General features: G+C 38.7%; 2 protein-coding genes across 10 annotated transcripts in view; one reads left to right on the top strand and one right to left on the bottom strand.

The window, feature by feature from the left end:
• Positions 1-19114, top strand: part of mier1b (mesoderm induction early response 1b, transcriptional regulator) — a 217831-nt gene that overhangs the window by 134625 nt on the left and 64092 nt on the right. The gene's annotated exons all lie outside the window — the stretch shown is intronic.
• LOC127503500 (uncharacterized protein K02A2.6-like) overlaps positions 1-19114 on the bottom strand; it is a 362965-nt gene that overhangs the window by 280398 nt on the left and 63453 nt on the right. The window lies entirely within an intron of this gene.

Raw genomic sequence — 19114 nt, 5'->3', positions numbered from 1 at the left:
TATATCTGACTCTGAGTGTGAGAAAAAACTCATTTTGAGAAAACGGCCTTTAAAGTTTTATATTGTATAATTTCATACATTTCTATTGAAACCCCCAACCTACAAACAAAATATATATTCAGTTTATTAATATCAGTATTATGTAATATTTAAAACACATGGAAATTGATAAATGAATAAATTATTAATAACAATAGCCTTAAGCTGAAGAGAACTACCTTAACAAACACACATAACAACAGTCACAAAAACTGCAAACAAACTGTGTCTGTTTGTTGTATGTCCATCTATAACTAAATTAATCTAATAAACAGCTCCCTGTCTGTTTACAGCCTAAATGTCCATGCCTGCACCATATGTAGGCCCCTCTTCGATCTCCTGTCGGTGTCTTTTCACCTTTTTGGCTGTGCTTACGCTTTGGCGCCTGCGTTTCACACGGGTGGACTGAAAAATGTTCGCTTTTGAAAGTCTAACCATGTCAGTGTAACTGCATGTATTTACAGTGATAACTGTACACTGAAGCCACAACTTATCCATGACAGCCAGCATGGCAGAGGCACCTTCATTAAAAGTGGCAATAGCCATACTGGCTGCAGCCTCAACCCTGCTTTTCCCCACAAATACTGTTTTCGGACATCGGGCCCATATGACAGAGTTGAGGCACTCATTTGCATTTTGAGTGCCTCCATGCTGCATGCGCTGTAGCAGACTGTCACTGGACATTCGGTGGTACACAGGGATAAGCTTCTTTCCCACTTCACGTGACAGAAAGTTTTTAGTGTGATGCTTGTGGGACTCTGGTGTTTCTCCATTCTCCTCTGCTCTCCTGTACCAACACCACGATGGACTGCACCTCGTATGTAATGGATTGTCATCACTAGACATGTTGTGAAGGAGACCTGCCCAGATCTCAGCTTTCATTTTATCTACGGAGCCCTGGTTGTTAATAATAGCCCCCCTGTAAAAATTTTGCAAGGCCTTACATTTAGGGGCAGTCAGCTTGCCCAGACCCTTGCCCCCTAATTTACCTAATTTACTTAGTTTCCTAAGTGCTGTACCCATGCGTTTATGGGCATGATTTATGCACTCCAATTTCACAATTTCATGTCCAGGGTATGGGTTGAGGGCAACCACCTCCTTAAATGCAGCACTATCTCCATCTGACAGCATCTCAGTATATCGCACCTGGTGACAACTGACTGACCTGGCCCACATCCTCTTAGCTGCCTCCTGCTCCATTGCTTTACTTGAGCCTGCAAAATTTTTAGCACAGTCAGTGTGTGCCTCCCTCCAGCTTTCAAATTCCTGGCCTGTTATTTTTCCTTCTCGCTTGGCACTATTCTTTAAGGCACATGCATGACAGTAGGAGGACAAGACCTCAAAGTCTATTACTAGACCTGTAAGGACGTCAATGCACACACCGATGCCATAATTTGATGTGAAACCTCTTTTATGCCAGGTTCCATCAAAAGACACGCTGATGTTTATAACTGCATCTTCATCCTCCATCAGTAACCTTGCCACATCTGCATCAACCTCAGCATAAGCCTGCCTGATCTGCTCCCTGGCCCTGTGCAATGACCCCAAGCCTCTCTCAATTTCTGCAACTACAATGAAACAAATACCGTATAAATAAACATTGATTTAATCAGGTTTTATTCATAGTGCACATATAACTTAACTTATTTTTTAAAAGACAGTGGATTCTTATATGATTATCTGATTATGATATGATTATGTTATGTGTGTGTGTGCGTGAAAGTAAATCTGTCCAACAAAATATACTGAATATCATAACATTTATTTGTTAATATTTTATGTATAAATATGTTTACATTTTTATGATATAATGTGCATTATGAGGGGAAATATAAATGTAATGTCACTCTCACTTCTGGCACTATCCACAAGACAAAAGCATTTGGCATTTAGACACTACACTGCTTGGTTTTCTGGCTCAACCTTTTTCATACCTGTCACTTTTCTGTTGTGTCTCTGATAAGTCTTAAGGTGAAGGGAAGGTATCCCTAACACCTTGCTGATTTTTTTGAGAGCTGCATACCCCATTCCTAATTCATGTGCTAAGAGCACCATCCGCACATTCACATCAAATGCAACGTCGTTCCTGGACTCGTCCTGCAGACGCGTAGATGTGTAAACACTTCTGCAGTATCTATCTCTCTCACACAGACTACACTCCAGCAACACACTGCTACAGAACCCATGATTCTGTGCATCAATGTCAATTTTCAGCCCTGATCCAGCACAGTTAGGACAACACAAACCACTGACTAATTCATTCAATCGTGCGACGTGAATTATGAGCCATTCCTGTGTGGCGCGGCTGTCATTCCCTCCAACAGACTCTCTCTTTCCCTTTCCAAACGATAACTTACGCGATGAGGCACTCGCTGATGGGGTTTCATCGTCTAATCTGTTGTTTACTTTCTTTTTACTAGCTCTTGCAAGTGACAGCTGTTGCCGTCTTTTCTGTGAAAGTTTATGAGCTGATTTCGGTGTTGTCGGCATTTTCTCTCAGGCGCAGAATAAACAAAGAAGCGTGACACGTGAGAACCAATCACGTAGTCGGAAATTCACATCGACCAATCAGATGTGGTTTTCGGCTGTAGATTCCCCGGCAAACTTTCGCGGTTGGTTATTTCTACAAAGGAAATGCCCATATTTGGATTAGACAGCGCTGTGAATGAGACTGGGAGCTTTACAATGATACCAGGCATGACATGTTTCTGTGAATGGAGACGGCACGGGAGCTCGCGTTAGAATGCTAAATTTTGGTGATTTCCGATAGAAATCTAAAGGCGCAAGTTGACAAAATATAATGAAATAACCCCCTTAATGTGTAATGTTGACATATTTTTTATTTTGACATGAAAGTTTACATGTTAAGGGAGCAAACTGGCCCAAAATCTCAAAATTGACCACTGCATGAAAAAACGATGTTTTCACCTGCCGTGTCTCGCCTTAAGTAAAGGGGATTTACAGCCCAACGGAACTTTCCTCATTTGTGAAACAATTTTTCCGTGTCTGGATAACTCTGTGATCAGCAACTCATCTTTTATGAAAGGGGGAACGTTGGACAAGATTATCTTTTTTGCAGGTTGAACTAAGGGCATTACTGACGTAAAAGTCTCCTGCATGACAATTCCGTTTTGAACCACGCTGTTCACTTTTTCAATGTTATCTAAAAAAATCACTACAGCACTATTCATACGAGACGCTGACATTATGCTCTCATGCCCTACAACATTTCCGACCGCCAAACTGCACTCTTCCACAGAACAATTCATTGCTGGCGCGATCTTAATGCCATGCCTGCGTGAAAGTCGCTCATAACTTGTGCATTCTGAGGACGCCATTGTCAACCAGCACTCGCTGGAAGACTGCGCTCCTCAGTTCACCTCAACTTACTGTAGTTACCCTCAAACTTAATTCCACAAAAATAATATATACCAGACACCAAAAACAAGTAATAAGGGGAAAAAGAAAGAGGACTCACTCTCACCGTAGAACTCTCATTCACATACCAACGCCGCCCACTCACTCCCGCATGCGCACAGAGAGAGAGAGAAAGAGACACACAGAGGCAGAACAGTTGGAGCCTGACCAGTTTGTTGAGTCAGATGATTCAATAATATTTTAAACAATAAGATTAAAATATATACTGTAACAGAAATTAGTCTTTGATCATCTCTAAATATATACATTAAATATAATACTAACTAAAGCCTTTTATAACTAAAAACAGTGTACTTGTCTTCTCGACCCTGTTTAAAAATAGATATTTGCTGCCCTCTAGTGCTTATTCCATATATGGCATTTGAATATTATTTCAATTATTTTAACCAAAGAGCAGTTATCTGCCTAATTTAAACTTACACATACTTCTTGTAATTAAAAATGATTTAAAATGTGTTTATTTATAATATTTGTATTATTATATACTGAAATAAAGGGTGTATATTCCCTTCTTTGTCCTTAGTTTAATCCCTCACCATAGCAACACCGTTCGAGATATCCAACATCCCTTTGCAATTTAACAACTTCAATGTCTTAGCAACAAGTTAAAAAAGTTTGGTGTAAATTGTATAAACCCTGTAGGAGTAGTAGTATAAAATTGATATCCTGTTTTTTCAAAAAATCCACATTCAAACCAAAATAACTGACTTCCTGTTGGTCGGAGCTAATGAGTGTAAATTAGAAAATTGTCCAGCTTGATGAGAAAAATACATGTACCGAGTTTGGTGACTGTAGGTAAAACTAACCCCCCACTTTTGTCAAAAGGTGGCGCTATAGAGGCCCTTCTCCTCGCCCGTTTATACGGTTTTGCCCATGTCTACTGGATGACAGTGTTGATGTGTGTGGCGAGTTTCGTGCAATTCGAAGCATGTTAAGGGGCTCAAAAATGGCCAAGAATATTATTAAAGTTTGACGTGTTTTACCATGGCAACAATATTTAAGATATCACAAATACAATCAGAAGTCTACATCTGCCATGTTTTGACATAATTGTGATGAAGTTTTAAGTAATCGGGTAAAAAAAAGAGTGTGATCTCAAAGCATTTTGAAAGTGATACACTTCCTGCTGCCAGTTGGTGACGCTATAACTTTGACTTACAATAGTCACATCCATGTGATCGGACTCCTACAACCAACACACTGCTGAAGTTTCATAAAAATCAATGAATGTATGCAGAAGTTATAACGCACTTCCTGATTCCCTTTTCTCTGCATAAATTTGTTGCCTCGCCACGGCCAAACCGTTCGAGATATCAAAAATCAGCTGGCAATTTTTTTGCCTATTGCCTGCCATGCACAGTTGCCCTGAAGCCACCGGGTTGGCAGTGCCACCAGGCTTGGGCCTGTCATCGCTGCTTGCAGCTATATTTAGGGCCCAAGCCTGGTGGCACTGCCAACCTGGTGGCTTCAGGGCAACTGTGCATGGCAGGCAATGCAGTTGTTCGGTCCGATGAGGTCTATATGTCTACCGAGTTTCATTCTAATGCATAAGCGTGTTTGATATATAGACCAAGTTTTCGGAGCCCATTCAAGGGGGCGCTGTCGAGCCCCCCTGCCACACCTGGGTACCAGCTTCTGCCCGGCCCTGATGGCCGCGGATTCTGATGTGTGTGCAAAGTTTCAAGAGTTTTCGAGAATGGTAAGGGCCCCAAAAGTGCCCGAATAGTCGAGAAAAAAAAAAAATATATATATATATATATATATATGCGATGACGGGCCCAAGCACGGTGGCACCGCCAACCTGGTGGCTTCAGGGCAGAGATGGGCACTTGAGTTAGTGACTCGGACTCGAGTCGCATTTTAATAGACTTCAGACTTGACTCGGACTCGACCTGAAATGACTTCAGACTTGACTCGACTCGACACAAAAGACTTGTGAATATTTTAAAAACGACGTCTTTTACCCTTAACTACTGATATAATAAATAAAGATTTTTTGTTTGTATTTGAATGGTTTTATAATATCTGCGCCACATATATTTCCCTATCTGTTGTGGTGGTAACTCGGACTCTTGTAATAGGCTAGAATTTGATTACATATGTCTGTGTATTGCGCGTAAACTCTGAAATGTCATAAGAGTCCCATGAAACATGACGGGATCCACTGTGCCATGTTTTTTCGTTTGGGTTTATTAACATGTCAGATCGGCTAGATGCACAAAATGTGGGAAATTAAAGACACCGGAACAAAATCATCAAATTTTATGAGACATTGCATCCACAAAGGTTAGTCACATTAACTCACATTGTACTGTGGTGTAGCTGCATGGCTCATTTGGATTGCCAGCCTGTTAAAATATGAAAAAAAAAAAATCTAGCCTTTAAACCTAGCACTACGTTTTATCAATCTTTTTGTATTATATGCAGCTGTTCTCTTACTTAATGTCTGTCCATAAGAGAGACATCGAAAGAGATGTTAATCCATTTATTACTTAAAGCTAACATTTTAACGTATTGCAATCAGCATGTGTAGAGTTTTCTATTGACATTCTTAAGCATTCCGAGGTTTGATATTTTCTGATAATGACTGTCGTCAATAACAACGAAGTTGTATAACAAACTGCAATATAACAAACCGTGACTCACTGGTGCTATCTTGCGTCCACTTACCGACTGTATTGAAAATGACTACTACGTTGTAATGGATTATAAAGTAACAAGCTTGATTTGCATTATCCCTTACATCATAGGACCTTAATTTCAAACAATATATATATATATATATATATATATTTTTTTTTTTTTTGTCTATATAATACAACTAGGATAAAAAATAGGATTTGAGTATGAGAATTTTTTTTTTTTTTTTAATGACTCGAGACACGACTCGGACTCGGACAAAACACTTCAGACTTGACTTGGACTCCAGCGTAAAGACTTCAGACTTGACTCGGACTCCAGATAAGAGACTCGTGAACATCTCTGCTTCAGGGCAACTGTGCATGGCAGGCAATTGCCATTTAAAACGGGTAAACATATAAGGACCATGTGAGACACACACACAAAGACAGAGACCCACACACAAAGCAACGCCACGCCTGGGTACCAGCTTCTACCCGGCCTTGATGGCCGCGGATTCCGATGTGTGTGCAAAGTTTCAAGAGTTTTCGAGCATGGTAAGGCCCCCAAAAAGCCCCAGATGACGAAAAAAAAAAAAAAAATATATATATATATATATAGCTGCAAGCAGCGATGACGGGCCCAAGCCCGGTGGCACCGCCACCCTGGTGGCTTCAGGGCAACTGTGCACAGCGGGCAATAGGCATTTAAAATGGTTAAACAAAGGACTATGTCAAATTCACTCCACATTTACTATATACACATACACTATAAGGAGGCGCTATAGAGCCCCTCCTCCCCGACCATTTCTAAGGCTTTGCCCATGTCTACTGGATAACAATCCTGACATGTGTGTCGAGTTTCATGCAATTTGAAGCATGCTAAGAGTCTCAAAAGCATCCAAAATTAATATTAAAGTTTGATGCATTATCAAGGCGCTATATCTTTGACTGACAATAGTCACATCCGTGTGATCAGCCTTGTACAACAAACACACAGCCGAAGTTTCATCAAAATCAATTAATGTATGCAGAAGTTATAACGCTTCCTGTTTCCCTTTTCTCGCCATAAATTCGTTGCCTCGCCACGGCCAAACCGTTTGAGATATCCAACATCCGTTTGCAATTTAACAACTTCAGTGTCTTAGCACCAAGTTAAAAAAGTTTGGTGTAAATTGTATAAAGCCTGTAGGAGTAGTAGTATAAAATTGATAGCCTGTTTTTTTTAAAAAACACACATTCAAACCAAAATAGCTGACTTCCTTTTGATCGGAGCTAATGAGCTAATGCAGCTGATGCTTCTATGATCACAAACCACAACAGCCACATCCATGAAATCATTTAAAATTAGATGAATTTCATGTCATAGGGTGTCATAGGTAGCTTTGAAATGAGTACAAAGTTTTCTTTTGCAGCTCAACATTCAACAAGTCTATGTTAATCTAAGTCCAGTATTTGTCTTAAGGTTTTTAATATATATGTTTCTAAACCATTAAATGTGTCACTAGCCATGTTTACATGTACACTTTTTTGTCATTCCAATTAAAATCATTCCGATTGAAAGATTCGGTGGAATGTTTACATGAGACGTTATCTAATCCGATATGGTGTTTACATGCACCGGCGCTTTCAATCTAAATGACTTTGTGACATGCGCACATTAGCTTATGTCCTGTTTGCCGCCTTGTATTCCTGTCAACATGGAGTTCCGTTATTTCTTATGCACGCTATTTTTATGTAAAGTGTTGCTCTTAATCAAGCAACAGCGTGAAATTTGTAGCATATTACTGCTGGATGGTATGAGGAAAAGACGGAAACAGGAAGCTGACCTGTTTGGTGGCTGTGCATCTCTAAGGAGCATCTCAATACTACCCCTCCCTCCTCCGTAAAGCAGAAGCGTGTGGATGAAGGTCCGTAGTAATGATTCATTGAGTTCCTTCAGTGTATTTAATAAATGTGTTGTTTCAGTTTTACTCCAGTTTAATTTTGCTGCCGACATTTTGCATTCTGACAACCCCTGACCGCTTGACGTGATGACGTAGACACAAAGTAATCGGTTTAACTCGTTTACATGGCAGACTTTTTATTTTGTTTCGGTTTATAGAATCACCACCACCACACACACACACACACACATACACACAGAGGCAGAGTGAGATTTAAGAACCAGTTGGAGACTGACCAGTTAGTTGAGTCAGATTATTCAAAAACATTTTAAACAATAAGAATAAAATCTATACTGTGACAGAAATTAGTACTTGATAATCTCTTAATATATACATTGAAATGTAATACTAACCAAAACTATTTATAGTAAAATTATCATTCGCTGTTAAAAAATATTATACGTTCAAATGAATTTATTAAAGATGTTTTATTAACAAAATTATTAAACTAATTATATAAAACTATATAGTCAGTGAACTACAAATGAACTGGTTCTTTGCCTTAATTTTGTTATACAAATTTATAGAAGAGAAGGCCTAAGACATTTCCTATCCTATAATGCAGAAAAAGGACACAGCGATGAAGGGTTAAACCTGCAAGACTATAACACACACACACACACACACAGAGGGGGTGAGAGAGAGAGACTGTTTTATCAGTAAGTTGCTTCAGAAAATTCAACATTTTAAATAAAAAATAAAATCTATTAGTCTTTGATAATGTCTAAATATATGCATCAAAAGAAATTACCCACTGAATATAATTATAACTTTAAACAGTGTTTAAAAACAAAGTTTTGTAAAAACTGTTTACTCAACCATGTTTAAAAATAGGTATTTGCTGCCCTCTAGTGCTTATTCTATATATGACATTTGAATATTATTTGAATTATTTTAACCAAAGAGCAGTTATCTGCCTAATTTTAACTTACACATACTTATTGAAATGAAAAATTTAATTAAAATGTGCTTGTTTGTAATACTTGTATCATTTTATATTGAAATAAAGGATTTATAATTACGTGGTTAGTAAATATAAGTCTTTTCCTGTTTTCCTTTTTGATCTTATTTCAAACCGTTGCCATGGCAACACCGTTCAAGATATCCTATAATTGTTTGCATTATAGCATCTTCAGTGTCTTGTCATCATGTTCAGAAAGTTTGGTGGCAATTGTATGAATCCCCTAAGAGGAGTAGTTAAAATTTTAGACCTTGTTTATTAAAAAATTTCACATTCAAACTCAAATAGCTGACTTCCTGTTGGTCGGAGCTAATGACTGTAAATTAGAAGGTCGTCTGGCTTAATGAGCCCATTATGTGTACCGAGTTTGGTGACTGTAGGTTAAACTAACCCCCTCACCTTTGTCAAAAGGTGGCGCTGTAGAGCCCCTGCTCCTCGCCCGTTTTTAAGGCTTTGCCCATGTCTACTGGATGACAATATTGATGTGTGTGTCGAGTTTCATGCAATTTGAAGCATGTTAAAAGCCTCAAAAATACCCAAGAATATTATTAATGTTTGACTTGTTGCCATGGCAACAATATTTAAGATATCGATGTATGTGCAAAGTTTCGTGAGTTTTCGAGCATGGTAAGGGCCCCAAAAGTGCCCGAATAAAAATAATAATAAATATAGCTGCAAGCAGCGATGACGGGCCAAAGCCCGGAGGCACCGCCACCCCGGTGGCTTCAGGGCAACTGTGCACGGCGGGCAATGGGCATTTAAAACCGTTAAACATAAAAGGACTGTCAAATTTACACCACATTTACTGTAGCAGCTGATGCTCCTATGATCACAAACCACAACAGCCACATCCATGAGATCGTTTAAATTGAGATGACTTTCATGTCATAGAATGTCATAAGTCAATTTCAAATGAGTGCAGAATATCATCCTGCTCTGCCATGTCTGTGTTTTTACTCAGACAACCTCTATAAAAATTTCAGAGCAAATGATATACTATTATTTGTGCAAACTCCACAGTGCTCTGAGAAATCTAATCCAGCCTTAATGCAAATGTCTGTGATTGCTGATGTTGTATAATTCTAACACTTATCTTCATGTGTTTTTTGACCTCCCTGAGCTGTTGTTTGTGCACCAATCTCATGCACCAAAAGCATGCTTTCATTTAATTTCAGTATGTGTGGTATAAGATGAAAAAATAAAATAAAAAAATTAATAAATTGAGGCAAATCACAGAACCTGCAAAGACAATTTTAATGTCAGTCTCAGGTAATAGTAAGGTACATGTCCAGATTTTTCTGCTCACTTATGCAAGTTTATTTTAAACAGCCACTTTTATAATCATGTGAAATTTACTTAAAGAGGGTTTTTTTGTTTTTGTTTTTATAAATTTGAATTATATCAATAAATAAATAATTTAAAAAATAATTTTAATTGTAAAAATAATAATTGTAACTCGAACGACATTTAGAAAACTAGTCCTGTCCTAATAGTGATATAGTGTCATGGTTCAATTTCAAATGCGTGTGAAGTTATCATTTGCAAAATTTTTATAAGTTCATTAATAAATGGGTAATCAGTAAAAGGGTTAAAGACCACTAATCAAGATTGTAATACACACTCACACACACACACACACTGAGAGGCTGAAGGAGTGAGAGGAGGGAGGGGGTAGGGGGGTTTGGACAGAGAGAGAAAGAGTGTGTGTGTGTGTGTGGGTGTGTGTGAAAAATCCACATTCAAACCAAAATATCAGTCTTCCTGTTGATCAGAGCTAATGACTGTGAATTAGAAAGTTTCTAAGGCTTTGCCCATGTCTACTGGATGACAATATTGATGTGTGTGTTGAGTTTCATGCAATTTGAAGCATGTCAAGAGCCTCAAAAATACCCAAGAATATTATTAAAGTTTGACAATATTTAAGATATCACACATACATTCACAGGTCTACATCTGCCATGTTTTGACATTATTGTGATGAAGTTTGAAGCAAATCGGGTAAAAATAAGAGGGTGATCTCAAAGCATTTTAAAAGTGATACACTTCCTGCTGCCAGTTGGTGGTGCTATAACTTTGACTCACAATAGTCACATCCATGTGATCGGGCTCCTACAACCAACACACTGCTGAAGTTTCATAAAAATCAATCAATGTATGCATACGTTATAACACATTTTGTGTTTCCCTTTTCTCGCCATAAATTTGTTGCCTCGCCACGGCCAAACCGTTTGAGATATCAAAAATCCGCTGGCAATTTTTAATCATCAATGTCTTGACTTCATTCTGACCGAGCTTGGTGGTGATCGGATTAATTGCCTAGGAGGAGTATATCAAATTCCAGATCATGCGTTTTTCAAACAACCCATAATAACGGACTTCCTGTTGAGCTGGCGCATAACTTAGAGCACGAAAGTTGTTAGGCCCGATGATGTCTATATGTGTACAGAGTTTCATACTAATGCGTGCAAGCGTTTTTGATATATGGACCAAGTTATCGGAGCCCATTCAAGGGGGCGCTGTCGAGCCCCCCTGCCACGCCCGGGTACCAGCTTCTGCCCGGCCCTGATGGCCGCAAATTCCGATGTGTGTGCAAAGTTTCATGAGTTTTCGAGCATGGTAAGGGCCCCAAAAGTGCCCGAATAGTCGTAAAAAAAATAAAATAATAATAACCCTTAGGGGAACAATAGGGCCTTTAGCCCTTTACAAGGCTTTGGCCCTAATAATAATAATCCTAAAGAAAACAATAGGGCCTTTGCCCTTTGGGCTTGGGCCCTAATAATCCTTAGGGGATCAAGAGGGCCCTGCGCCATTAGTGGCTTGGGCCCTAATAATCCTTAGAAAAACAATAGGGCCCTGCGCCTTCGGCTTTGGCTCTAATTTACCTTCTGGGGTCTGAGGATTTTTGGGGCCCTGGAGAAGTTTTGACATGCCCTGACATTTGTGCTTTTTTCAGTTGCTTATAAACATATTAATGGCAAAAGTGTCATTACACTGTATTCAGCACGTACTAGGCCACCATAATATGTGAGCAACATGTATGTACATGTTTGTATTTTTGAGAGAATAACCTTTATGCGTGGTTATTAAAAAAACAAAACAAATTTAAGTCACTGAAATACAGTCATAAAATAAATATTAAATATGTGTTCACAAGACTTCTGGGTATTGGAGGTTGTAGACTAGAATTTTTGCTTTAAAATGATGTAAAAATTATCCTGCCTACTCGTTCATATAAAACAATATATTGATTAAAATTTTGTAAGACATTTTTTGTCAAGAAAGACAGTATGCGGGAGGCGTGAATCTTCGTGAATAATGCTGTGATTCACACCTGAGAAGACAAAGACCCACATAATGACCTGCATAATGACCCGCATAATTAGCCCTTTCAGTCATGTAGGCTAAGTGAGAGGACACTAAAAAAAAATCAAAGTACAAAGTAGTTTTTTTTTTTTTTTTTTTTTTTGGTAGTTTATTCGGAATATAGTTAACAATATAAATGAGACACATTTTGAATAAATGAGGGCACATTTTGCGTAGACAGTTTTACCTGGAAATAAATCCTGTTCAAAGATATAAGTGAACATCACTTACCTGACATTCCAAGGTGTTTGGTGTTTCTGCACTGGAGAACAAGAAAAAACCTTTCCTGCTTCCCGTCAGTGATCTCACCATTATATTCATTCAGAATTTCCAGTGTGGGCCAATATCTGGTCACTATGATTCTCAAATCTGTGAGATCAAAGAAAAAAACCCTCTGTGAGCATGCTGATAACAGATATTTATAATGTTTTTGAAAGAAGTCTCATGATCATCAAGCTTGCATTTATTTGATAAAAATACAGAAAAAAACAGCAATACTGTGAAATATTATTACAATTTAAAAATAATGTATTTCTGTGATGCAAAGCGTCTAAACATTCATATTACCTATATGGTGTTTTACTATACCATATTACCAATATGGTATTTCACTCATCTCAGTATAGCAATATAGTTTGGGAATAGCTATGGCAATATAGCTCTTCCACTGAGGTAAATCCTTTTAGAATTATTCCTCACCGCATCTCAAAACGATGAAAAGTACATGAAACTGACTAAACTTGATGCCTTTTTTCCGAGCTGACGCGGGCGTTCACTCTGCTGCATTGATCGCCTCAGAATTTGTGTCTGAATAGCGCGAGCGGTCCGTGGGTGTAGCAGCATTAGCGGATAATGAGCTGAGCCGCAAACTACTGACATTGCTCTCTTTTCATACATATTACATAAACAGAGAATATTTGTTTTCGATTTGACTTACATGATTTAAAACCTGACATTTGAATGTTTCTTTAGACATAAGTCTCATTTTTGTGTCATTAGTATTCACTACATTACGGTTTATTTTCTGAGAACTATCAGATTGGACTTCATTCAGAGAGAGACTGCGACTCGCGGATCATGTTAGTTTTCTTTATTTTGCAAAAAGCACAACGTTTTGTTTTTACTCTGAGTGTACACAAATAAAAGACGACATTTCACAGATTAGAATGGTATATAACTCTTACCTGATATGTCCAAAATTGTCAGAGTATTTTTAGTCTCTTTCACACCGATAAGAAAAAAACTGAGGTGGTATCGCCAGCGATACCGCTGACTCCAGGGTGTTAAAGCTGCAAGCAGCGATGAAAGGGCCCTCACACCTGGGCTCACCGATACCCGGTGGCCTTAGGAAAACTGTGAACAGTGGGCGATATTCATTTAAGCGGATAAATAGAGAAGAAATATGGCAAAGTCATTTTGATGCACCACACTTCCTGCTGCCAACAGGTGGTGCTTTGACTATACCTGAATATTGCCATGTAGATGTCTTCAGGCCAGGGCCTATCAAACATGTGAAGTTTGGAGCAGATCGGACATTGTATGCCTGAGTTACAACAACTTCCTGTTTCATGGCGTTAATCACATACTTTAGCGCTTATCCAAGTGTTGCATGATTTAACGTGTTTCTAGCATGTTTGGTACTTTGTGGCATATTGAAATGTGTGTCTGGGAGTGAATTACTGTGTAAAGCATGCCATTTCCTGTTGCCAGCAGGTGGCGCTATGACTAACTGAAGATTGGCATATAGATGTCTTTAGGCCAGGACTCTTATCACACATGTGATGTTTGGGGCAGATCGGGCATTGTTTGACTGAGTTACAACAGCTTCCTCTTTCATGGCGAAACATCAGACTTTGTCAGGCTACCACAGATATGCCCTTCAGCGAAAAGTCAAGATCTTTGATATTTATCATCACTAAGGTCTTAAGATTAGACTGACAACATATGATGGTGATCTGGTTAAATATCTACGAGTAGTTAATCACAGTGTAAAACATGTCATTTCCTGTTGCCCGCAGGTGGCGCTATGACTGTAACTGAATATTGGAATGTACATGTCTTCAGGCCAGGACTATAATAAAACATGTGAAGTTTGGGGAGATTGGACATTGTATACCAGAGTTACAACAGCTTCCTGTTTCATGGCGAAACATCGAATTTGTCAGGCCGCCACGGACACGCCCTTCAGTGAAAACTCTAAATCGCAATTTAATGTTGCAAAGGCCTTAAGATTAGACTGACCAAATATGATGTTTATCTGATTAAAGCTCTAGGAGGAGTTTGTTAACCCTCTGGGGTCTGAGGATTTTTGGGGCCCTGAGAAGTTTTGACATGCCCTGACATTTGTGCTTTTTTCAGTTGTTCATAAACATATTAATGACAAAAGTGTCATTACACTGTATTCAGCACAAACTAGGCTACAATATTATGTGAGAAACATGTATGTACATGTTTATTTTTTTGAAGGAATAACGTTTATGCGTGGTTATTGAAAAAACAAAAAACTTAAGTCACTGAAATAAGGCCAAAAAAAAAAAAATAAATCTGTGTTTACAAGATTTCTGGGTATTGGAGGTTGTAGACTAGAGTTTTTGCTTCAAAATGATGTAAAAATGATCCTGCCTACTCGTTCATGTAAAATATTCTGCCCTGGCAATGGTGTTCTGAACCAAGCGTTGACAGATAGCTAACAGAAATAAAGCTCCATCACACGTTCTTCATTGTGCTTATGTGATGCACACTTTACTTTACTGTAAAACTGAAAGAAACACAAAATATACAAATTACAAAGTGATTTACAAAATAGCATGGATATTTTCACATTCGCAAACATCCATTTACAGAATCAAACGACTAAATAAACAACCGATTTATGTTAACAGCATGTGCTTGAAGAAAAAAGCAACTGTGCAACTTAGCATATTAGCCGTCAGATCGCGCTATATTTCAGAATCAAACATCGATCTCTAAACATCTTAATAACGACCAGCTTTTAATTAAACTAACGCAACATTATTGCAGTCATTTTCAATATGAAATTTATAACTTACGGTCGTATCTACTCCAAGGATTAGACCGCAAACAATGACGTGCATCCAAAACACAGAACACAGAAAACGAGTCTCCTCTTCTACTGTTTTACGTGCTTCCTGTTGCGTTCTATTGAGTAGTGTAATAATATTTTTCACCACAAGGTGTCACACACAAACTACTTATACAAATCAAAATACAGCTTCCAAAGAGAAACTAATACTGCACAGAACACTCCCCGCCTGGTATAACTTGTGTTATACCACTATGCATTCCGATTCCCTGACAAAAGTAAGACAACATTACATATAGGTCTTAAGTACTCTCTGACAACCCCCTGCTTAGTAGTCTTCACCATAACCTTATGAATTTTCCCCTCAGATGAGGCTATAGTCTTTGCTATGAGACCAATTGGCCACTCACTGCGCTTAGCTTCCCCATACTTCAACAGAACAATGTCTCCTTCCTGAATATTATCTCTCTCCTCTGTCCATTTTCTTCTGGGTTGCAAGGTAGACAAGTACTCCTGCTTCCATCGCTTCCAGAATGAATCTGACAATATCTGGACTTGACGCCATTGATTTTTGTGCAGGTGACCTAACTCAAAATTTCCTGGAGGAGCTGGAGCAGCACTCGCCTTCTGAGTTGAAAGCATTGCTGGTGAAAGCACCTGGGGCATGCCCGCATCTGATGAGATTGGGATTAAGGGTCTGGAATTCATAATGGCCATGACTTCTGCCATTAAAGTTGTTAAGACCTCATGCGTGAGTCTTGTAGGAGTTTTCATCAAGAGCGCCTCCAGAATACGTCTGGCAATCCCGATCATTCTTTCCCACACTCCTCCCATATGGGAGGAATGTGGAGCATTAAATGTCCAAGTGCAGCCTTGCGGCCTCGCTGCTCAGAGTGGTTTGCGTCAGTAACTCTGTATAGCTTTGTTTTGAATCTCTTACTTTCATTCATTGTTGCTTATATTACCATTACCTTATATATAATATTGCCTAACACATTAATCTGACGTCGCTAGCTTTTAATCTTTGAATCTAAATCGCTATTACAACGCGTTTGCATCTCGCTAGCTTGTTAACTTGTCATCAGTCTCTCGCGCGCTCATTTTCTTTTCAACGCGTTCATCAAACAGCTGTGGTAAGTCGGATCAGTCTACAAACACGGTGAGTCATGTCATCCTCTCCTAGTGTTATATCGTGTTCTGTTTGCCACATGTTCAGTATAGCTTTCTCTGTCAGCGACGAGGGATTTACATGTCATAAATGTAGGGAAATAGTCAGGCTGACAGAAAATCTCAGAATTAGAGACACGCATCCAAACTTTAATTGAGGATAGTAAGAATGTAAGGGCTTCAGATATTGTTTTGGATGCGACTAGCTTAGTGAACTCCGTACATTGTTCGGTTCCGGCTGTAGAGCCCGCGCAGCAGGGCACTTGGGTAACGATGAGGAGGGCTAGCCGCAGAAAACACCACTATTCCGTTCCAATAAAAACATCAAACAGGTTCTCCCCACTCAGTGAAACACCCACTGAGAATCCTGTTGAAAGTGCCCTAGTTATTGGCGATTCTATTACACGGAACGTGAAAATAGAGACACCAGCCACCATAGTCAAATGTTTGCCAGAAGCCAGAGCACCTGACATTAAAGCAAATTTAAAAGTGTTGGCTAATGCTAATCGTAAATACTCTAAAATCATTATTCACGTCGGCACTAATGATGTTCGACTTCGCCAGTCGGAGATCACTAAAATTAACATTAAAGAGCTGTGTGATCTCGCAAGTACAATGTCAGGAAAAGTAATCTGCTCTGGTCCCCTTCCTGTTTGTCGGAGTGATGAGATAGTTAGCAGATTATCATCACTCAATGGCTGGCTGTCTAAGTGGTGTCCGCAGAATAATATAGGTTTCATAGACAATTGGAAAAGTTTTTGGGGAAGACCTGACCTGTTGAAAAGAGATGGTATTCATCCCTCCTGGGATGGTGCTGCTCTTCTCTCTAGTAATATGGCACATAGTCTTAGAGCTGAAACATGACAAACTGGGGTCCAGGTCAGGAAGCAGACATACTGGCTAAACCGACCGTCTGCTAGCTGCCTCACGTTACAGAAGTCAGATAATTCCCAACACATAGAAACTCTTACACCTAGATATTATCACATAGAGACTGTGTCTGTACCCCGAATTAGTAAAAACAAAAAACTTCCAAACCCATTTAATGGTAAAAATTGAATTGATGTTCAACAAATAAAAAATAGAGATAATACTGATAAACAAATGATAAAGCTTGGGTTATTAAATATTAGATCCCTTTCTTCAAAAGCACTTATTGTAAATGATATTATCACAGACAATAATCTGGATTTGCTGTGTTTGACAGAAACTTGGCTAAAATCAGATGATTACATTACTTTAAATGAGTCTAGCCCTCAAGGTTATTATTATCGACACAATCCTCGTCAGAAAGGCAAAGGGGGAGGTGTTGCTGTAATTTATAGTAATATTTACAGTATTAGTCAAAAATCTTTCAAATATAATTCCTTCGAAGTGATGGTACTTTATGTAACATTATGTAAGTTGACATTTGTGCTGGCTACTGTATACAGGCCACCAGGACACCATACAGACTTTATCAAAGAATTTGCTGATTTTCTATCGGAGTTAGTACTAGCTGCAGATAAAGTCCTTGTTGTTGGTGATTTTAATATCCGTGTAGATAATGAAAAAGACGCATTAGGATTGGCATTTACAGACATTCAAAATTCTATTGGAGTTAGACAACACGTGTCAGGACCCACTCATTGTCGTAATCATACTTTAGATCTAATATTGTCACATGGAATCGATATTGATGCCTTTGAAATTCTGCAGCAGAGCAACGACATCTCAGATCATTATCTAGTCTTGTGTATACTACATTTAGTCAAGGCTGCTAAACTGCCTCCCTGCCATAAATATGGTAGAACCATCACTTCTACCACTAAAGATCGCTTTATAAATAATCTTCCTGATCAGTTTCATCGCCTTAGCATACCAGATAGCTTAGAAGACCTCGATGTTGCAACAGAAACTATTGCCTCTGTCTTTTCCAGCACATTAGACTCAGTTGCTCCTTTGCGTTTAAAAAAAGATTAAGGAAATTAATCCAATGCCGTGGTACAATGAGCACACTCAGGCCCTAAAGGTAGCAGCCAGAAAAATGGAGCGCAGCTGGAAGAAAGCAAAACTAGAAGTTTTTCGCATTTCGTGGAGAGAGAGAATGATTGAGTACAGAAAGGCCTTAAAAACTGCTAGATCTGCCTATTTTTCAAAACTTTTAGAAAAAAATAAGCACAACCCTAGGTATTTATTTGATACAGTGGCTAAATTAACAAGAAATAAAGCTTCAACTTCTGATGTTTCCAAAGAGCACAGCAGTAATGACTTTATGAACTTCTTTACTTGTAAGATTGACAATATTAGAGAGAAAATTATAACCATGCAACCATCTACTACAGTATCACATCAGACAGTGCATTGTAGTGTCCCTGAGGAAAAATTCAATTCATTTACTGCTTTAGGAGAGGAAGAATTGTCTAAACTTGTTAAATCATCAAAATCAACAACATGTATGTTAGACCCTATACCAACTAAGCTATTGAAAGAGATGCTTCCAGAGGTCATAGATCCTCTTCTTAATATCGTTAATTCATCTTTATCACTAGGATACGTA

This window comes from Ctenopharyngodon idella, chromosome 2 (genome assembly GCF_019924925.1).
Source record: "Ctenopharyngodon idella isolate HZGC_01 chromosome 2, HZGC01, whole genome shotgun sequence".
NCBI classification, from domain to species: Eukaryota; Metazoa; Chordata; class Actinopteri; order Cypriniformes; family Xenocyprididae; genus Ctenopharyngodon; species Ctenopharyngodon idella.
The sequence above is the reverse complement of the archived record's forward strand: the minus strand, read 5'-3'. Positions and strand labels throughout refer to the sequence as shown.